We start from the raw sequence: 22,398 nt of genomic DNA, 5'->3' as shown, positions 1-22,398 counted from the left end.
GCCATTTGCAACAGCACAGGTGGATCAGGAGAGTATAATGCTAAGCAAAATAAGCCAGTCAGAGAATGACAAATTCCATACGATTTCACTCATATGTGCCATTTAAGAAACAAAACAAAGGAACAAAAGAAAAAAATGAGAAAGACAAACCAAAATACAGACTCTTAGCTAGAGAAAACAGATGGTTACCAGAAGGGAGGTGGGTGGGAGGAAGAATGAAATAGGTGAAGGAGATTAAGAGTATACTATCTTTATTCTTTTGAAGATTTTTTTTAAAGATTTTATTTATTTATTTGACAGAGAGAGATCACAAGTAGGCAGAGAAGCAGGAAGAGAGAGAGGAGGAAGCTGGCTCTCTGCTGAGCAAAGAGCCCGATGCGGGGCTTGATCCCAGGACCCTGGAATCACGACCTGAGCAGAAGGCAGAGGCTTCAACCCACTGAGCCACCCAGGCGCCCCTGAAGATTATTTTTTTAAAGTAATCTTTATACCCAACATGGCGGTCAAACCTATAATCCCAAGATCAAGTGTGGCACACTCTACCAACTGAGCCAGCCAGGCACCATAAGAGTATCTTGATGAGCTCCGAGTAATCTATAGAACTGTTGAGTCACTGTATTATATACCTGAAACTGAACATAACACTGTATGTTAACTATGCAGGAGTTAAAATTTAAGAAATAAAAAAAAATTTTTCCTTTTTGCATATTGAATTTCAAAAAGTCAGTTATTTTTTATAGTTAAAATGTATATAAAGTGTCTATAAAATGTAAGATAAAGTTTCAAGATGTTAATTGTAAATGATACATTGTTGATGTGGAACCCTGTTTCCATTGGAAATATGCCTGGCCATGTGCTATGTATGTTTAATTTTAGTAGATGATACCAAACATACTCTAAAGTAATTCTACCAATTCATACTTCCATTAGTAGAGTATGAGAATTCTAGTTTCTCCACATTCTTCTTAACACTTGACAATGACCATCTTTTTAATTTTAGCTACTCTAGGTAGTATGTTTGGCATTACGTTGTGGTTTTTAATGTGCATTTCCATGTTTACTAATGATATTGAGAAACTTCTTATGTTTCTTGGTCATTTGAAAATCCTCTTTTGTGACCTTCCTGTTCAATGTTTGGGCCTATTTTTAACGGTTGCATTGTCAATCTTTTACTTACTAATTTGTAGGAACTCTTTGTGTGTGTGTGTGTGTGTAGGCACTCTTTAAATATTATGGACATGAATTGTGTGTCAGATATAGGTACTAAAAATAAATTTTCCCACTGTGGCTTATCTTTTCACTCGCAGTGGTGTGCTAATGAACAGAAGTTCTTAATTTTAATGAAATCCAATGTATCAGTTTTTGCTTTTATGCTCAGGGTTTTTTTTGTCGTTTCTAATGTAAGAAATTTTTTCCTGCCCCCAGGCTGTGATAATAGTCTTCTATGTTTCTTCTAGAAGCCCACCCACCACCTTTTTTTTTCATTTACATTAAAGCCTTTGATCCATCTCAAATTACTTTTTTCTGTATGGTATAAGGTAGGGATCAAAGTTCTTTTTTCCTCCCATAGAATTATCCAATCCCTCCAGGAAGGCAGGGATTGGGTAAAATTAGAGAGCCATTCAACTTGGACACAAAATTTAAGGGGCATCAAAAAGCTTAGTAAACAAGGTAATATTTAATACAATATTATTTAAAATAATATTAATGTGGAAAATATACGATGAAAAAAATACCAAAATCTTAAAGAAATTTTGAATTTTTGAGATGGCTCATCTCAAAGGGACTGTGATGGCTCTTTATGGAAGGACTTTGAAGGCTCCTCTCAGAAAGACGGTGATGGGTTTTAGGGAAGGACTTTGATGGCTCCTCTCAATGGGGCATTGATGGCTCTTTAGAGAAGGACTTCAATGGCTCCCGTCAGAGGGACTGTGATGCCTCTTCTGAAGAAGGCTTCGGTGGCTCTTATCAGAGGACTCTGATGTCTCTTTAGAGGAAGACTTTGATGGCTCCTCTCAGAGTAACATGATGGTTCGTCTGAGAAAGACTTTGGTGGGTCCTCTCAGAGGGACCATGATGGCTCTTTAGAGAAGGACTTTGAAAGCTCCTCTCACAGTGTCTGTGACGGCTCTTTAAGGAAGAAATTTGATGGCTCCTCTCAGAGGGACTGTGATGGATCTTTAGAGAAGGACTTTGATTGCTCCTTTCAGAGGGACTCTGATGGCTTTTTAGGGAAGGACTTCGAAGGGTCCTTTCAGAGAGACGATAATGGCTTTTTAGGGAAAGACTTCGGTGGCTCCTCTCAGAGGGACTGTGAAGGCTTTATAGGGAAGGACTTCGATGGCTCCTCTCAGAGGGACTGTGATGGCTCTTTAGGTAAGGATTTTGAAGGCTCCTCTCAGAGAGATGGTGATGGGTTTTTAGTGAAGGCCTTCAATGGCTCCTCTCAGAGGGACTGTGATGTCTCTTCTGAGGAAGGCTTCAGTGGCTCCCCTTAGAGGGACTGTGATGGCTCTTTGGAGAAGGACTTTGATGGCTCCTCTCAGAGGGTCTGTGCTGTCTTCCCTCAAAAGGGCTATGTCCTCTCACCTTGAAAGGACTGTGATGAGTTTTCTGAAAGAGACTGCGACTGCTCCTCTCAAGGGGACTGCGACATCTCCTCTTAAAGGGACTGTGAAATATCCTCTCAGAGGGAATGTGACATCTCCTCTCACAGGGACTCTGGCGGCTCCTTTCAGAGGGACTGTGATGGCTCCTCTGAGGAGGACGTTGATGGCTCCTCTCGGAGGGACTGTGATGTCTATTCTGAAGAAGGGTTCAGTGGCTCTGCTTAGAGGGACTATGTTGTCTCTTCCAAGAAAGACTTCGATGGCTCCTCTCACAGGGACTCTGATGGCTCTTTGGAGAAGGACTTCATGGCTGCTCTCAGATAGTCTGTGATGGCTCTTCTGAGGAAGATTTTGGTGACACCTCTCAGAAGAACTGTAAGGGCTTTTCGGAAGAAGGCTTTGGTGACTCCCCTTAGAGGGTCTGTGATGTCTCATCCGAGGAAGACTTCAATGGCTCCTCTCAGAAGGACTATGATGGCTCTTGTGAAAAAGGCTTTGGTGGTTCCCCTTAAAGGGACTGTGATGTCCAAGGAAGACTTCAATGGCTCCTCTCAAGAGGGACTGTGATGTCTTCTCTGAAGAAGGCTTCAGTGGCTCCTCTTCTAGGGACTGTGATATCTCCTCTGAGGAAGATTTCGATTGCTCCTCTCAGAGGGACTGTGATGGATCTTCTGAGAAAGACTTTGGTGGCTCCTCTCAGAGGGACTGTGATGTCTCTTCTGAAGAAGGTTTCGGTGGCTCTTCTTAGAGCGACTGTGAGGAAGACTTCAGTGGCTCCTCTCACAGAAACTCTGAAGGCTCTTTAAAGGACTTCGATGGCTCCTCTCAGAGGGATTGCGATGGCTCTTCTGAGGAACACTTCGGTGGTTCCGCTCAGAGAGACTGTGATGTCTCTTCTGAGAACGACGTCAGGGGCTCCTCTCAGAGGGACTCTGAGGACTCTTTAGAGAAGGACTTTGATGGCTACTCTCAGAGAGACTGTGATGGCTCTTCTGTGGAAGGATTTGGTGGCTCCTCTCAGAGAGACTGTGATGTCTCTTCTGAGAATGACGTCGGGGGCTCCTCTCAGAGGGACTTGGAGGACTCTTTAGAGAAAGACTTCGATGGCTACTCTCAGAGAGGCTGTGATGGCTCTTCTGTGGAAGGTTTTGGTGGCTCCTCTCAGAGGGACTGTGATGTTTCCTCTGAGGAAGGCTTCAATAGCTCCCCTTAGAGGGACTGTGATGTTTCTTCCAAGGAAGACTTCAATGGCTTCTCTCAGAGGGCCTGTGCTGTCTTCCCTCAAAAGGGCTATGTCCTCTCACCTCAAAAAGACTGTGATGAGTTTCCTGAAAGAGACTGCGACTGCTCCTTTCAAGGGGACTGTGACATCTGCTCTCACAGGGCGTGTGACATCTACTCTCACAAGGACTGCAACATCTCCTTTCACAGGGACTCTGACGGTTCCTTTCAGAGGGACTGTGATGGCTCCTCTGAGAAGCACTTCGATGGCTCCTCTCAGAGGGACTGTGGTGGCTCTTCTGAAGAAGGCTTCAGTGGCTCCTCTTAGAACGACTGTGATGTCTCTGCCGCAGAAGACTTCGATGGCTCCTCTCAGAGGGACTGTGATGGCTCTTCCGAGGAAGACTTCGATGGCTACTCTCAGAGTTACTGTATGGCTCTTCCAAGGAAGACTTCAATGGCTCCTATCAGAGGGACTGTGATGGCTCTTCTGAAGAAGGTTTCATTGGTTCCGCTTAGAGGGCCTGAGATGTGTCATCCTAGGAAAAATTTAGTAGCTTCTCTCAGAGGGAAAGTGACGGCTCTCTGAAGGCAGCTTCGGTGGCTCCGCTTAGACGGACTGTGATGGCTCTTTAGAGATCGACTTCTAAGGCTCCTCTCAGAGGGACTGTGGTGGCTCCTTTCAGAGGAATTACAGGGGTTTCTCTCCCTTATGAAGTTATGGTGGGTTTGCTTCTGGGTGTGAGTTTCTCTTTAATGTGACTGTGTGAGGTTCTCTTAAGCAACCATTTAGATTTCCCCCTTGGCTTGAACTCTGGTTCCTATTTTGGAGCTCTTGGACTCCTGGCTAGAGATGTTCTTTCTGTAGGAGTTTCTCTTACCTGCTATTGTCTTTTTGAACAATAACCACAGGCTGTCCGACTGAAGTGGTTATGACAATAGCACTGCTTTAGGAAACTATGGGCTTGGGTAGTTGGGAATGTCTAAGTTGGAAAGAGCTAACTCTTTTTGGTTGTTGTGCTGATCTGTATTGCTGTATTTATATCGGAGATGCATCTTAGGGGTTTTGTGCTTGAGGGCCAGCCGGGAGAGTTCAAAAGCAAATTCAAATGAGCTGAAATGGAAGGTGTAGGTAAGGTCTGCCTACTCAGTACCTTCATTTTATAAGAGGGGGAACAGGGCAAGAGAAAACCAAAGGGTAGAGACAGGGCCAGGGGATGGAAAGGACAGACTGAGAAGACAACCCATGTGAAGTGACACAGAAGCACACAGACACGTAAAGGAGGACGGGGGTCAGGGGACACTTGGAAAAGCCTGTGCTTCCTGCGACCACTGGGCATAAAGGAATGGGATGGGCGTGAGGCAGGGGACCGCAGTGAGCCTCACAGCACTACTCTGCCTCCACCACTTCCTCCTGAGCCGCATTTATACTAGCAGAAAAACTGTCTCTCTAAAACATTAAGACTATCCTCAGCCATCTGAGTCAATGCAGGATTACTACTGATCTTTACAACATTTGCTTAAGAAAAGCTCTTTTTGCATTTAACAGAAGCCCACTTCCTTTACTCAGAAGTCAATTACTGGCTTAGTGCACCTTCGCTTTAAAAGCTCTTCTCTCTGGGGCACCTGCCTGGCTCAGTCTGTAGAATAAATGACCCTTGATCTTGGGTTGAGTTCAAGTCGCACACTGGGTATAGTAATTACTTAAAAGGTCTTTTTAAAAAAGAAGAAAAAAAGCTGATCACTTTCCATCTTCTTAGAACAGCTCAACACTGTTCTGAGCCCCCGGGGAACAGGGGCAGAGCTACTGATTCATTCCTTGCCTCTCCATCACGTTCTTCCAAGGATTTCTTCACTCCTGCCTCCGTTTTCAGAAACACTTCTCAGCTATACAGCCATTTTCCTTGTCTATGTAGAGTCTCTGTCTCGAAAGGGGCCAGTGGAGAGAAGCCGTGGGGCCTCACCAGTTGTCGGCGGCGTGGTCCACGGCAGCTTCCAGGAGTCCGAGCTTAGTGAGCAGTCTCACTTTGGACACTCCTCCCAGGCTCTTTGCCCACAGATAGGCCACGTGCTTGTGGGCATCAGCTCCTCCGTGAGCCTGGGCTACCTGTGAAGCAAAGCCATTTGGCAATCCTCCCATGCAGGGCCACAGGGCTGCTCCCTTCCCCCACTGACCGGACTGCAGCTTTGACAAGGGTCAGGTCTTTCTACTAGAACAGGGAGACGGCTCAGTTTTGGGGTCTGTTAGCCTGCTCAGGGTCCAAGAATGGACTTCAGGTAGTCCACAGACCCCTCCTACCGCATGTGAAATTTTGCCTGTTGGTATGGACATTTTTCAAAGAGACCCACGACCAGTTCAGAATGCGTCACTTGAGAGTGGGGAAGAGGGACGGGCATGTCCCCAGAGTGACCTGGACTCCTTACCCGGTAGGTTCCTCCAAAAGCCCATTGGACTGGTCCATGTTCACTGTTGCCTTCCACTCCTGAGCCTCGAGGTAGTGAGACTCGGCCTCCTGCAGTCGGCCTTCAGACTCCAGCTCCTGGGGAAAGGAGGGTCAGGATGGGGCGAGGGGGATGTGGGGCCAGTTTGGGGAAGAGATGGCCGAGACCGGAGAAGGGCTCACCTTGCCCAGGTGTAGGTGTGTGTCACTGAGGAGATCTGGGTGGTGCTTCCCTACCAGGCGGATCATATCATCATCCAGCTTGTGCTTTTTTGAACATGGTGATGGCAAGATCAGGCTCTTCCACTGTCACGTAGAGCCTGGGGAGGGGAGAGACACCCAGGGTCTCCTCGACCCAGATTCCCGCATCACTGCACTCTAGGCAGACGGCGCGCATCCTCAGACGCACCCCTCTCCCTGCATGCCTCCTCTGGGGCCGCGGCTCACCTTTCCGCCTCCAGGTACTTGCCCTGCTTCTTCGTCTCCTGAGCCTGGCTGATGTACAGCACCGACATGTCTTCCGGCCTCATGCACTTCATCGCCAGCTGTGCAGACACACAGAGCCCCAGTAGCCTCGGGCGCGCTTCCGAGGGAAGCGGGGGGGCTGCGGAGTGGTCAGGGAAGCGCGACTCGGGGGTGACCTGTGTTCCCAGCAACTCTGAACCTTCCCAACAACCACAGGGGTTTGTGTACGGATGCTTTCCTGGTCAGTCCAGGGAATTCCAAGACCATAAGGAGCAGAGTCAGGACTATATTCTGCTGAGGCAGAAAGGCTAGAGACAACCTGTGCTGGGGCACGTGTTCCCACTCCCGTGCTCCCGCTGTACCTACCGGGTTCTGGGCGCAGGCAGGGAACGAAGTTGCCACTGTGACTACAGCTTGGGGAGGGGCATTTGGGGCTCCCCAGCTCCCAAACCCTTTTGCTCGCTTCGGAATTACGGGTTTGGAACAAGGGCCTCTTCATCCTTGCCTTTCCCTGTGGCTAGGTATCCAAGTGCTCCAGACTTTTCTATTTTGGTGCTCTTTCTCAGCTTTCAAGGAGGCCGGTGAAGAGGGGACATCAGAGCCCAAGGAAAGTGGGGATGGCCCCAGAGAGGTGGAGCCCTTGGACGAACCGCGCCCTGCTCTCTACCTTGTGGGCTTGCTCCCAGCTGCCGGCCCGAGTGTACATGTCTACTGCATCTTCTGTTCGGTCTCCCTTAACGTAGAGCTCCTCCGCAATCTGTGCTCGAGACAGCAGATACAAAAGGCCGGGAGCAAGAGCATTAGAGCAAGAGCGTTAGAGTGGCCTGCAGGGGGCAGAGCAAACCTCAGCTGGGGTGGTGGGGAGGGGACGGGTCCTTAGTCCACAACACAGAAGAAAAGAGGGCTATGGTGTCTCACACCCTCCACTGTTTTGAAAACAAAAACAAAAACAAAAAAACAGCCAAAACCAGAATGGGGACAATACAGCCAAAACCAGAATGGGGACAATACAACAGGCAGTTTAAAAGGACCGAAAAGGTCCTCGTACTTTGCAACACAGGGCAATTCCACATTGGAACAGCTCCATAGCTGTTCTGGGAGAGGTCTGGGAGAGGGCTCTATGTTATGTTGGAATAAAATAAGGGAAGTAAACTGCTTTCTTCTTGCTCAGGGTGGCTGGTGCTGCTGGACTCAGAAAGAAGGATTTGGGGGCGCCTGGGTGGCTCAGTGGGTTAAAGCCGCTGCCTTCGGCTCAGGTCATGATCCCAGGGTCCTGGGATCGAGCCCCGCATTGGGCTGTCTGCTCTGCAGGGAACCTGCTTCCTCTCCTCCTCTCTCTCTGCCTGCTCTCTGCCTACTTGTGATCTCTGTCTGTCAAATAAATAAATAAAATCTTTAAAAAAAAAAAAAAAGAAAGAAAGAAGGATTTGGTGAGGGGCCCCCACTTCCGGTTCTGGGTTCTCTTCTCATTCGGTACTGCGTTGCCTCCAGCTCCAGCAAGGGACTTTCCTCACCTCATACTCCTGCAGAGACGCATAGTGTTGGGCCCCACGGGGATAGTATGTGGTGGTCCGACAGTGTTCCGGTCCGGTAGATCTAATACATAAATGGCCTTCTTCCAGGGCAGCTTCAATTGCCTTAATGGAGCACCTGGCAGAGCGGGGAAAGGCATCCGTGCATATGAGGCAAGAGGAAGACAGGTAGAGGTAGGGAGACACTTCAAGCCTACTCCAACCTACATGGTGCCATCTCTCTCGGAGCCTCGGTGCCCTTACTTGCCCCATCACTTTGGACCTCACACCCAGTCGCCTTTGCACCCCTCTACCTGGCTTCAATGTAGTGATGAATGGCTGCATCGAGCTGCTTCTGCTGCACCAAATGATCCCCCCAGGCCTCTTCCAGTCTCACCACCTCCACTGGGAATGCCAACCGAGCCAGCTCCACCGCTGCCAGGGACAGAGAGGGCACTCAGCTAAGCCTTCCAGGGATGGGACTCCGGGAAATGGGGTGTGGAAAATAAGTAACAAGTGGAGGGATGGAGAACTGAGCTGATCCACCAGAACAGGTGCACAAAATTGGTGCAGGGGGACTATTCGGGCAAGACTCTAACAAGGAAGGCTGGGTTGTCCGGGGCAGTACCTTTCATGAATGTGTTGCCTTTACAGTAGCACTCCAGGGCCCGCTCTGGGTTTCGAATCTTCTCAAAGAGATCACCTGCCTGTTGACACATACCACGTGACTACAACAACAACCCTACTACACTGAGAATCAAGTAGCAGCCCCCAAAGGTGGAGACTCAGCCACCAGTTCTGGGGGGCTATGCACTCCAGGACTCCGCTGGGTAGGAGGGAGCGCTGAGTCCTGGAGAGGAGGGACAGGAACAGGAAGCCAGCCATACCCTTTCATACAGCTCCCCCTTGATTAGGGCTGCAGTGATGTTTTCTACCAGCTCGGTGTTAGCTAGCAGTTCCTCCTGGGCCAGCACCAGTTGGGCAGCTTTGGCAGGGAGCCCGGCTTTGAGGTAGAGGCTGATGGCTGCTAGTCCATCCCCCTGGCTCTCCTGTAGCTCACCGGCTCGCTCCTCTTGCTATGTGTCCATCAGCCACTGGTAGTAACTGCGGCGCAGCTTCTCCAGGGCTGGGTGCCCCTGGACATGCAAGAGAGGCAAGACAAGTCACCTCCCTCCTTCCTGTGCTGTTTCCCAAGCTTCTCCAATCCCACTGTAACAACAGAAAGCCTCCTGGTCACCAACGTGCCAACTCCCAGACCAACCCTGTTTCAGTTCCTATAGCCTCGTTGGTAAGAAGAGGCTTCGGATATTGGTGGAACTGAGCTGCGAGCCCCATGGAGAAGACAGAACTGCTAGTACCTTGGCCTGAGCCACAGCGATACACTCATCCCAACGGTGCAGCTCATGCTACATATCTATAGCCTCCTCAACGGCACTCTAGGGGAACCCGGGCAGAGGAGAGAGGGACACCAAGAAGTGAGAGGAGCATCAGGGATCGGCAGGCTGTCCTCAGCCCGGGTATGATGCCAGCCCTAGGGGACTGAAAGCCTCACCCTTGACCTATGCACAAGCAGTGGATTTATCGTGAAAGCAGAAGGAGGTTAAGCCCCAGGGCACCTTATTTGCATAGGCCCCTTCCAAGGCATTATTTCTTAAGGAGGGCTCCTCAAATTCTATCCGCTTCGGGCCCCACAAACCCTGGATTTGCCTGTGTGCACAAGCACGGCCAGGGCAGGCTCTGGGGTGGGGGAGGCGGCAGATGGGGAGGCAGCAGACAGCTTATAAAGACATAACTGTAAGGACTAATGCAGAGCAGAGCCAGAAGGAAGGAGTGACATTTTAGCTGCAACCTTTCTAGAAGCTCTCCCCCAGAGCTCTCTCCTCCCCTCAGGCTGCCTCACTCCCCCTCCCGCCCAGCTCCCCTCTTGAATCTGGCCCCTCTGCTCCCATCACCTGCTTCAAGAAGATGATCTCAGCCTTCTTGTAGTTCTTCTCCAGCACAGTTAGGCGTGCTCGGACCTGGTAAAAGTCCATTCCTTCTCCACCCTGTGGGAGAGGAAGAAGGCTCTGGTTATCCTGTCAGCACTGCAGGAGCCATTCTGACTATGTGAGCTTATTAGACAGGAAGGCCACAGAGACGACGAAGCTAAAGGACCAGAAAGCTGAAAACCTTCATGGGGCTTAAAGGATGAGGTCTGGCAAGCCATTCCAGAGCGGTCTGACTCGAAGGTGGAGGCGCGCAAGCCATGGCTGGAAAGCCAGGGGTGGTGGGGCTGGGCGTGAAGAGAAATCTCAGCTTGAGAGACTGAATAATTCAGGAGGATAATACTTGCATATTCCCGAGACACTTGGTCTGCAATCTCACTGGTCTCATGCAGGAATTGCTCTATGGCCCAAAGCAGAAAAGCACCTACAGGGCGGAAGCAATCATAGTAACAGCAGCATCACTGCAGGATCAGTGTGGACGCGCCGGCCCAGCAGCCGAACACTGAGCCTCGGTGAAGTGCCGCGCGCCATTTCTGCCCCTAGAGACACAAGGGGATACGGCGGCGGATGAGGGCCTCACTCTCAGGGAACTTACTTTCTGGGGGACACAAGTAGTTAGTACGCAAACAAAGATATTCCAGAGAAAGAAGAGTGAAATGGAATAGCGTGATAGTACATATAAACTGTAACGGAGGGGGCTAGTTCAGCTGGAACTCAGAGAAGGCCTATCTGAGGAGATGACATTTGTGCCAAGACCTAAGTACAAGAAAAAGTCAGTCGCGCAAGATGGGGAAAAATTATTCCAGGCAGAGGGAAGAGCACATGTAAGGTGCCATGGCAGGAATGAGTCTGAGACACTCAAAGGGCCCAAGGGGTGCCAGTGTGGCTGGAGACTAACGGGCACGTGGGTACCTGGAAGATGAAGGGGGCAGAGGCCAAATATTGTAAGGAGTTAGGACATGCCATGGGCTGTGGATCTTATACTAAGTAGAACAGTAAGCTACTGGAAGGTTTGAGCAAATAAAGGACACAATCTGATTTATGGTATAACACATGATTTCAGCTATTGTGGGATGAATGGATGGTAGGTGTGTAAGAACAGGATCCGTGAGACTAAGAGGCTTTTGTTACACTGCATGGAGAGGTGTGGTCTGTTCTGGGCTGGACAGTAAGAGCTTCAGGATGTGTTCTGAAGACACTGGGTCAGGGCCCTATGACGAGCTGGTCGTCTAGCTGTAGGGCCATGGGAAAGGAAGCACCCAAAAGGACTCCTGGCAAAACAGCAGCAGCTGACATTTACTGAGCACTGAGAATTCTCCTACTTTCTTCACTGCCCCTATGATTCTTCTTTACCACCCCAGGAGGTAAATGCTATCATTCCTCCCATTTACAGAGAGGAAATTGAGAAACCAAGGTTTAGCAAGGCTCACTTAACCCACGGTTATACAAGCTGTTAAATGGAGCCAGATAACTCGAAAGAGTCTAAAATCCCAAGACTGTCCTACTAACTATACCCCTATGCTGCATTCGGAAATACACGTCAACACCTGGACTGGAGGGCATGGGTGTGAAAACTCTGAAGGGGGACCTACATAGGGGAAGCAAAAGCAAAAAAAAATCTTATAAACTGGGATGGAAGAATGTTTGGAATAACTACCTGGAAGGTATTACTGGTTGTAAGGGCAGGGGACTGGTGCCTCAGCACTGGGAGGAGCGTCTCACACACACACACACACCCCGCCCCCCCACACCGAAAATGGCCTCTGGCCATCCTTCCTAGCTGCCCGCACCTCACTTCTGGTCTGCCTCACCTCTCCGCGATGCGGAGCTGCCTTGCCTCGAGTGCCAGTTTGCTCAAGGTTTTCCACATTGCCTCTGTTTCTGGGGTCATTTCCAGAGTGTCCAAGAAGGCTGTGGCCCTGAAGAGAGAAGGAAGGAAAGCAACAGTGCAGGCGCAGCAGGGCGCAGAGGAGTACTGGCGATGGGCAGGGGTGGCGGGGCCAGTTGTCGGGCCCATCCCAGCTCCTCCAGCCTCAGAACCAGCCTCTCCCACCACCTCCCGGGGCTGTCAGCCCAGCCCCTCACCGGGTGTAGTTGCCGTCATCAATGGCCATTCCAAACTCGATCAGGCCCTCATCCAGCGTGTAGGCAACAGTCGTCACACCTTCGGTCACCATCACCTCGGTCTTCCCACCGCCCCGCTCCAGACCTACCACATCACCCTGTAAAATTTCAGTCCCCCCACCCCACCCGAATTCCAGGTTAGTGTCTCCACCGACTCCACTGCAGAACGGACAGGCCTTACCCCCCCCACCCCAACGTGTACACGCTGAGGGAATCCCAGTGGCCCTTGTTTGCCCGGCGTTTCGTTTCCTTCAAGCAGGTAAGAAGCCCTTATCTACACGGACGCCCTCAGCTTCCGGGACACTCAGAGCTGTGCCCGCACTAATGCCTGCAGGTAAACTGACAAAGTGGGCAACCACTTCTGCTTCCGGCTTGAGTCCTGTTAAAATACAACTTTAACCTGGGCCGTACTTTTGCATACCTTCGTTGCTTAGGTCACCTGAAGAAATCGCTAGGCTTGCTTCCTAGTCTCCCGCGGGGAGGAAAGGAAAGGAAAAGCAGGAGGGAGGGAAGAAAAGGAAGGAAGGGAAGAAGAGAAAGAAAAGGAGAAAAACAGAAAAGGAAAGGAAAACATAAAAAGGAAAAGGCCAGTAAGCTAAAACCCGAGCAGGAAAAAACAGGGGAGCAAGCGGAAAGGGTACAGTTGCCCTGATGCAAACACAGCAGCGGGTGAATAAAGCAGGGGTCCTCCAGCAGGATGAGGGGGCGATTCTGAGAATGTGTTAGTCATGAAATCTGGGATCCTCTCTTCAGGAAAGGGAACAAAAGCCATTAGTATGCCCGATTCCTGCAAAAGCAAACACTGATCATCTCTAGAGGAAAACATGCTCATGTTAGGCCCTTGGGATTCTAAAAATTATATCCAATGTAACGTCAGCCCCCCAATAAAAAAAGGTACCAACATAGAAGTTAACCACCATAAAGGAGTAAACAATAACAAGAACTACAGCACTTGTGGCCCTCCAAGGATTTCCAATATTAAAAGTAACAGTTACGGAAGAGGGGCACCTGGGAGGCTTAGTGGGTTAAGCCTCTGCCTTCGGCTCAAGTCATGATCTCAGGGTCCTGGGTTCGAGCCCCACATCGGGCTCTCTGCTTGGCAGGGAGCCTGCTTCTCCCTCTCTCTCTGCCTGCCTCTCTGCCTACAAGTGATCTCTCTCTCTCTCTCTCTGTCAAATAAATAAATAAAATCTTTAAAAAATAATTACGGAAGAAACCAGTTATGGAATATGAAAGAACTGTAAAATGTTTAAAGACCTAAGAGATGGAATGAAAAATTAAGCAAGAGACAAGAGACTATAAAAAATGGCCAGGTTGTTTCACTTCAGCAGCAAATATACTAGAAAAAATGACCAGGCAGACTAGAGAAAGAACCAAATAAAACCGTATGAAAAATTCAATATTTGAAGAAAACTCAGTTGGTGATTTCAATAGCAGATGAGACAATGGTGAAAGTGAACCCCTGACTTGCAAGATGTTTCTTTTTTTTTCAATAATTTTTTAAAAATTGTATTTATTTATTTGACAAAGAGAGACAGAAACAGGCAAGGGGATGGGAGAGTGGGAGAGGGAGAAGCAGGCTTCCTGCTGAGCAAGGAGCCCCATGCAGGGGCTCGATCCCAGGACCCCAGGATCATGACCTGAGCCAAAGGCAGATACTTAAGGGCCAAGCCACCCAGGCACCCCTTGCAAGATGTTTCTTAAGGAATTATCCAGAATGTAGCACAGAGTGAGGAGGAAGGAAGAATAAGAGGTTATAGAGGCACAAAGACAGGACAAGAAAGGGAACACATACTAATTAGAGTTCTGAGGATGAGAAAGAGAGTTTGAAGGGTGCCTGTGTGGCTCAGTGGGTTAAAGCCTCTGCCTTCGGCTCAGGTCATGATCTCAGGGTCCTGGAATCAAGCCCCACATCAGACTCTCTGCTCAGCGGGGAGCCTGCTTCCTCCTCTCTCTCTGCCTGCCTCTCTGCCTACTTGTGATCTCTCTCTGTCAAATAAATAAATAAAAATATTTAAAAAAAGAAAGCAACAATGGGACGCCTGGGTGGCTCAGTTGGTTAAGCAGCTGCCTTCGGCTCAGGTCATGATCCCAGCGTCCTGGGATCGAGTCCCACATCGGGCTCCTTGCTCCACGGGGAGCCTGCTTCTCCCTCTGACTCTGCCTTCCACTCTGTCTGCCTGTGCTCGCTTTCGCTCGCTCTCTCTCTGACAAATAAATAAATCTTTAAAAAAAAAAAAAAGAAAGAAAGAAAGCAACAAGACAACACAAGGAGCTGTGAATAAACTTCTCAGAACTAAGAGGGTCAGTCAATGGGACGACAGTATTTGCAAAAGACTAAGAAAAACTGTCAAACTGTTCTTTCAAGAACACACCAAATAAAAACATTTTCAGATCATTCCATTTCGGTAATTTTCAGAAACGGAGTGCTCATCTTCGAAACACTTTCTCTCAAGGAGGAAACTCCAGAGCAAAGGTCAGCAATGCAAAAAGAGTGAGCAGAGAAACTGGCACCATGATGGCAAATGTAACCATATTCCAGCTGTGTAAAAGAATAACGTCTCACTTTGGGGATAAAAAAATACTGGGCAATAATGGCATAGGGGAGGTAATCAACGTTCGGGTCCTTGTAGCACTTGCCAGGGGTCAGATGCTAAATAAGTTGAAACTATTCAGAATAATTTAAGGGTATGGTAAACTTCCAAGGGAAACCACTATAGGAATCAAATGTATGACCTCCAAAGCAAAAATGTGAAAAATGTCTTTAAAAAAGGACAAAACAACCCCCAAGTGCCAAACTTAATTTCTAAAATGAGGAAAGAAAGGAGGGAAAGAAGAGATATAGAAAAAAGGCAAAAAGAACTATCACATGCTCGCTCTGTACCCACACCAGTCATCCTAGCCTAGCACAGGGGCCTCTCTTGTTTTCCCTCCCAGATTCTGGAAGGTCACTGGAATGTACGTGATGCTGGTGGGACAGGTGACTGATCTTCAGACTGATTTTTAAAAAAGGGCTCTGAACAGCTTACAACAGAGAATCCTCACCCAGGAACTGACAGAACTGCCTCCACTATGGGGGTCTTCCAGCCCAAGAGAACTCATTATGACCTGGTGAATTCCCAGGGCCACTGTAATAGAGAGGACAGGACACAATGTCAGGAATCTGAACAAGGACGGTTCTGGGGCCTCGCGCACTGTAGGGAAGGATGTAAGTTTTACTTGTCTACTCTAACACAGAGATGATGTGTGGTGAGCCAGAGAAAACCAAATAACCTATGGACTTTCCTCAGGGTCCTAACTGAGTGGTGGGACACTATGTCTGAGGTCCCCTGGCACCGACGTACCCTAAGAGAGGATGTGGTGACCCTCTCGGGTGCCTCAATGTTGTACAACACACACAGGCTGTTTCGGTTCTGAGCCACCAGCACATCACCTCCTGGGACCCACTGCACGCAGGAGCAGAAGTTGAGGATCATCGTCTTAGAGCAGCTTTCGATATCATATAGATGCAACTGCGGAAGGAAGAGGTGGACAGCGCAATCAGAGGGGGCTATGGGGTGGCTTCTGATATCAACCATTTTTCTAACGAAATGTGGTGAGCTGACCAACCAGTCAGGCAGATGCTGAATTTCAAAGCTCACCAGCCTGCAATGCTCGATGTTTATGCTGACTTGGTACATCCTGACTCTGGCCTTAAGAGATGACCAAGTAAACCCAGAGCTACACCCAGAAATTTAAGTTAGGTGAAGGTCAGACTTTTGTTCTTAGAGTTTAACTCAGGGCCAGAGTTGCCAGACTGGATCACAAAAGTAAGGCCACCACGCATATTAAATGGTCTGGAAATCGGCGATGTGGCTTTCACATCACAATGAACATGAAATGAAAAATCACCAGTCTCTTTGCCCTCGAGGTGGAGCTCTTTGGTGATACCATATTGAGATCAGAGTCAATAAAGAGTTCGGGGGAGACTGTCGAGCCAGCCGTATGCTGTGGGGTACATGTAGCTGATGAATGCTGCAACAGGTGTGGGTAAAGTTCAGCCAGGCAAGTGGGGGTGAGGCAGTCTCACGAGGGCACAGACTTGTGAACAGTAACAGAGAAACCAGCTCCCAAATTTCCCTCTTGGCTTTGATGCCATCACAATACCATCTTCTTAAGGTATGGGCTACAGTAACAGATGGGCTGTGATTATCAGACACAATGTTGATTCTTCTGTGCCTTTTGCTATGTTAATGACATACTGAACCAAGAAATTATGCCCATCCTGCCCCCGCAATCCCTGGCAGCAGGTAGTACCAGATCCTCTAAGGACTACTCAATTGCTAAGGCCTTAGTAACTCTTCTTACACGAAGTTTCCAGTCCCTGAAGAGAAGCTTGGCCCCGTTTCATTAAGTTCCAGCCAATCCACACGGCTCTTGTGGCTGATGGTGCCAGTGTTGTAGCCATCAGTCAGATCCATGACAGAGTAAAGGAGACAGGGTTAAGAGGACAGATTCCACATAATCATATACAGGACACAAAGGAAGCCTGCAAAAGTCTTGTCTTTGATGATTACGTTGGGCTTTAAGAATGTTATTACATCATGGGACGCCTGGGTGGCTCAGTTGGTTAAGCAGCTGCCTTCGGCTCAGGTCATGATCCCAGTGTCCTGGGATCGAGTCCTGCATCGGGCTCCTTGCTCCGCAGGGAGCCTGCTTCTCCCTCTGACTCTGCCTTCCACTCTGTCTGCCTATGCTCGCTCTCACTCGCTCTCTCTCTGACAAATAAATAAATAAAAATCTTTAAAAAAAAAAAAAGAATTATTACATCAGTGTAGAGTATGAGGAATATGACATAATTTTGCTAAGATGCTTACAATACTATATCTCTACTAAAATTGTAGAGATTTGTTTAACTCTGTAGCTAACTCAAAAGGTCCACATCCATCAAAAAATGAGATTCCGGGGGTGCCTGGGTGGCTCAGTGGGTTAAGCCGCTGCCTTCGGTTCAGGTCATGATCTCAGGGTCCTGGAATCGAGTCCCACATCGGGCTTTCTGCTCAGCAGAGAGCCTGCTTCCCTCTCTCTCTGCCTGCCTGCCTCTCCATCTACTTGTGATTTCTCTCTGTCAAATAAAAAAAAATTAAAAAAAAAATGAGATTCCTCTCTGGGATCTTGGGAGTTGTCTCATAGCAGATCAGAACACATCAGAGCAACCGGCATCAGTTACTCAAGAAATCCTCTGGAAGGCAGCACTGAGCACTTTAAGGAAGAGCCCCAGTTCCAGCACAACCACGAAGAGAAAGCTGATGGATGAAATGACCTCCATGAACATGCAAGGAGCTCCCTGCACTTTGAGTGTCAATGCTGTAAGAGCCTTGAGGGGCAAACAGTAGAGAAGGCACAAAGACAAAACAGAAGGAACCTCTGATTAAAGTCAGGCTGAGAGTACTGAGGATAAGTCTTTTAGTTTGGTGTGAATTTTGCAGACAATGTAAGACAGGATCACACTTAAGAACTGGCTAGGATGCTTTCAGGGAGTCTCCTGAACACGGCGCATTCACAGCTCTTATTTGTATATATTACCGATGCGCAACGTCCCGCCGTGATCCGTGCTGAAGCTCAAGACCAAATGCCAGCTGATGTCTACAACTGGGAAGACCAACTTAAAAATAAAACTTCCTTTAATTAAAAGCCAACTTGATAAAGCCATGTTTCAATGTCTCAATTTATAAGCAGAATCACAGAATACTAGAGCTGTGGGACCCTATCTCTGTGGACACCTTGAAATTATACACAAAATTATATGTTTATGTATATTCTTCTGGGAAAGGATCTATGATTTTTTTAAAAAGATTTTATTTATTTATTTGAGATGAAGAGAGAGAGAGACAGAGCATGAGAGGGGGGAGGGTCAGAGGGAGAAGGAGACTCCCTGCCAGGCAGGAAGCCCAAAGTGGGACTCGAGGATCACAACCGGAGCTGAAGGCAGTCGCCTAACTAACTGAGCCACCCAGGTGTCCCAGGATCTATCATTTTAATTAGATACTCAAAGGGGTCACTAGGAAAAAGGTTAAGAGAAGAACTCTGTCATTTTATATACTATTGAAGATGAGCTCTGCGTAGTGGGATGACTTGTCCAAAGTCTCACAGCTCATTACTGCCGCTGGAACATGGGCCGCCACACTACACCATTTCCATTACAACTCAACAATCGGTTGTGAAACGTATAAATATCTTAAGAACAGACCCATATGTATTTGGAAACTTGATTTATAAGATGTGACATTATGAATCAGTGAGTACAGAACGAATTTCCAATAAACAGTTAAACACGGAAAAAGTAAAATTTGAGCCACAACCACATAATGCACAAAAATTAATTCAGGTGACAAGCAAAATCTAAAAATATTAAAATATTGGAGGGAGTAGGAAAATTTTTCTTTTTTAAAAATTTTCTTTCTTTCTTTCTTTCTTTAACTCTACACCCAGCTTGGGGCTCAAACTCACAATCCTGAGATCAAGAGTCCCATGCTCCTCTGGCTCAGTCAGTCAGGTGCCCCAGGGAAACTTTTTTTTTTTTAAAGATTTTATTTTTTTATTTATTTGACAGACAGAAATCACAAGTAGGCAGAGAGGCAGGCAGAGAGAGAGGGGGAAGCAGGCCCCCTGCTGAATAGAGAGCCCAATGCGGGGCTTGATCCCAGGACCCTGGGACCATGACCTGAGCCGAAAGCAGAGGCTTTAACCCACTGAGCCACCCAGGCGCCCCACCCCAGGGAAACTTCTTAACGAGACCTCAAAAATCACAAACTAGGGGCACCTGGGTGGCTCAGTGGGTTAAAGCCTCTGCCTTCGGCTCAGGTCATGATCTCAGGGTCCTGAAATCGAGCCCTGCATCAGGCTCTCTGTTCAGCGGGGAAACTGCTTCCTCCTCTCTCTGCCTGCCTTTCAGCCTACTTGATATCTTCATCTGTCAAATAAATGAATAGAATCTTAAAAAAAAAAACTAGGAATGGGTACACAAGTAATAATAATATTATTAATAGCTAACATTTATTAAGTGCTTATTATTTGCCAGACATTAGTCTAAGTGCTTTTCATATAAGGTAGGTACGATTTTTATCCCCATTTTGTGGATGAGGAAATTGAGATACAGAAAGGTTAAGAAACTGACCTAAGATCGCACAGGTATAATTGCAGAAGTGAGGACGTTTGACTCTACACCCTTGTTCTTAACGACGCTATATGGATACGCTATTCTCTATACATCATAGGGAATACTGTGCTGCTCTAAATACATTTTTCTATGCTTGAAACATTTCATGATACAGTTAATTTTTTTTTAAAGATTTTACTTATTTGTCAGAGAGAGTGAGTGCACAAGCAGGAAGAGCAGAAAGCAGAGGGACAAACAGGCTCCCTGCTGAGCAAGAAGCCTGATGTGGGACTTGATCCCAGGACTCTGGGAGCATGACCTGAGCCAGAGGCAGGCTCTTAACTGACTGAGCCACCCAGGTGTCCCCAGAGTTAATTATTAATATGTAAAATAAGATCTATTTATTTATGTGAACACTTGTGAAATTCAAATAAATTTTGTCCTCACTGGCTACCAATGTCAAACTCTACAGAAAATAAGTCCCCTTCCGGTTCAAACAGTCCATTATCCTATGTCCTAAGTCTAAACAGGAAAGTTCAAAAATTTACTGATGGTTCTGCTCTACAGTTCACAATTCCTAGCCCTAAGATACATGTCTAAAGAACATGAATAATTACAGGGACAAGCTGATATGCCTAACAGTGTATCTGTATCTCTACAGCTAGACACAGACTAGCACACGTGGATTAGAACACTTCCCACATCCTCTGTGAGAGCAGGGCCATACATTTACCTGGTGCCTCTCAGATTCCTGCATTCTCCACTCTACACACCCCTGTGATATGGAAGCATCTATAAATATCTGTTTTGTTATCAAAATTATAAGAGGCTTACCTATAGCAATAGTCTTAACATCAAAAAGATAAGCCAATTTCTTATTGTCTTCTATGCCTCCTTGATGCCGCTCATTATTACGGACACTGAAACACGAAGGGTGAGGTAAGGCAGAATGGACTTGGGTCATCAGGATGTTGAGTGAGGGCCCAAAGTACCATAGGGGATGAAGTTTTTAGATTAGTCTTGAGGATACAGGAGTTAGAGGTTAGAAGGGACTTCTTTTGGGTTTCAAAAATTTAGAGAACCTTGTGGGGTTACCTGATGAGGTGGGGGTTCATGAATTCAGTACGCACAGAACTCAAGGTATCATGACGCCCATATTCCACCGGGGTTAGCTCTCCAGCATTGAAGATCATGCACACCTGGGGATGAAGGGACTGTCACGTGGTGGGAAGTTTGCATGAGGAAGTCTGCACGGGCAACAGTAGTAGAGGGAGATGTCTCGTCAGTGCAAAGTGACCCCCACTTTTCTCTTTATTCTGTTCCTCTGCCTATCTCGCCCTCCTTTCTTTCTCTGCTCTCTCTTAACTAGGAGGTTTACTGAGATGGTGATGGTCAGTCAATCAAGCTCTACTCACATTTTCATTTCCAAAGAAATACTTCTCATTGCCACCAGATCCCTGCCAAGCCACCCGTAAAAGAGGGAGAGGACATAAGAACAATGTGGGTAAGTATCCAAGACAGCGCTGAGAGAAGGGCGGGGTAGGGAGCAGGGAGAAGGAGTGTAGGAAGGCCCTGATGTTCCACAAGTGGGGTGCTGTGTCACATTCTGCCCTAGGCTTCTAGGCTTCTGAGAGATGCTGTAAAAACAGTCCAACAGTGGGAATTCCCATTCCAGGATTCTAAATCTCCAGGGTCTCACTCCCAGGTCCACCAGGTCCCCAACGCCAGCATCTTAGAGCTTTTCCTTAGAGATCTTCCCCCTTAGGGACCGGGGCTCCCCGGAAGTAGCAGCTCACGATGCTCCATTCCCCACCCCTTCGCCTGGGGTTCCTACCTCACTATGGCGATTAGTGTTCAGGTCCCCCAGCAGCAGCGTGTCTGACGTGTGGGCCACCAGGTAACATTCCCTTCCGAGGATTTTCACCTCTTCCACCTCGTAGCCATAGTGTGAATTGAGTACCACCCGGGTCCCTGATGACAGGTTCTTCACAATCACCTTGGTAAGGTACAAGTCTGAGCTCCCTGAGGCTTCCCTCAACCCCAAAGAGGGGTGAACCTGCCGTGTCCACCTCTACAGTGTTAAACAAAGGCAGTCTCTTGTTTCCTCACCTAGCCTAGGCTATTGTTGGTAAAAATGACACCTCCCATTCACACAGTGCTTTACGATATACAAAATGTTTTCAGAGATTATCTCCTTCAATGCTAATATATAATACATACGGGGTAAAACTAATCACTCTCCTTACCTTCCTGTACCTCTTGTGAAAATCTCTGTGATTACTTCATCGTGGTATATACTGATCATACTGTCATTTCATATACCTCTTTGCTAAAATGATCCTGATTAAGGAACAACAGAATACAGACAATTATCTTTGTATTCTCGGTCCTAATAGTGCTCATGTATAGAGAATGGACAGAAAATGAAAGAACTGGGGTGCCTGGCTGGCTCAATCGAGGAGCATGCAACTCTTGATCTCAGTTGTAGGTTTGAGCCCCATGTGGGGTGTACAGTTATTTAAAAATAAAATCTTAAAAAAAAAAAGAGGGGGCGCCTGGGTAGCTCCGCTGATTAAGCATCTGCCTTCGGTTCATGATCTTGGGGTCTTGGGATCAGGCCCATATTCAGCCCCACGGACGGGTGCTCCCTCTCCCTCTGGCGTTCCCCTGCTCCTGTGCGGACACTCTGTCAAGTAAGTGAACAAAATTTTAAAAAGAGAAAAAGAATGAAGGAACCAATGAATAATAAAGAGGAAGGAAAAGAGGACAGAGGGAGAGAAAACAGAAAAGTGGGCTCAGGAACTAAGAAATTACCTTGCAATGTCATACACGGTGAGTTCAGAGGCCCTAAAGCAATGTCATGCACCTGCATAATTCTAAACTCCCCAGTTAACAACATACAGG

General features: G+C 47.7%; 1 pseudogene across 1 annotated transcript in view; it reads right to left on the bottom strand.

Annotated features, from left to right (window-relative positions):
• Nucleotides 1-266: 266 nt before the first annotated feature.
• LOC309870611 (intraflagellar transport protein 172 homolog) overlaps nt 267-22,398 on the bottom strand; it is an 89,515-nt pseudogene continuing 67,383 nt past the window's right edge. The window contains exons 11-31 of the transcript XR_014316507.1: nt 21,329-21,490; nt 20,590-20,693; nt 20,329-20,414; nt 19,942-19,960; nt 16,704-16,778; nt 15,701-15,868; nt 12,318-12,454; nt 12,044-12,151; nt 10,580-10,656; nt 10,200-10,292; nt 9,606-9,683; nt 9,135-9,383; nt 8,876-8,954; nt 8,562-8,682; nt 8,251-8,386; nt 7,404-7,493; nt 6,719-6,816; nt 6,455-6,591; nt 6,255-6,370; nt 5,795-5,937; nt 267-4,944 (exon numbers count right to left, since the gene is read on the bottom strand). The product of XR_014316507.1 is annotated as an intraflagellar transport protein 172 homolog (transcript). The remainder of the gene's footprint in view (nt 4,945-5,794; nt 5,938-6,254; nt 6,371-6,454; nt 6,592-6,718; nt 6,817-7,403; nt 7,494-8,250; nt 8,387-8,561; nt 8,683-8,875; nt 8,955-9,134; nt 9,384-9,605; nt 9,684-10,199; nt 10,293-10,579; nt 10,657-12,043; nt 12,152-12,317; nt 12,455-15,700; nt 15,869-16,703; nt 16,779-19,941; nt 19,961-20,328; nt 20,415-20,589; nt 20,694-21,328; nt 21,491-22,398) is intronic.

The sequence above is a fragment of the Mustela nivalis genome, assembly GCF_964662115.1.
Source record: "Mustela nivalis genome assembly, chromosome: 8".
Lineage (NCBI taxonomy): Eukaryota > Metazoa > Chordata > Mammalia > Carnivora > Mustelidae > Mustela > Mustela nivalis.
Note: the sequence above shows the minus strand (reverse complement) of the source record. Positions and strands in the feature narration are given on the sequence as shown.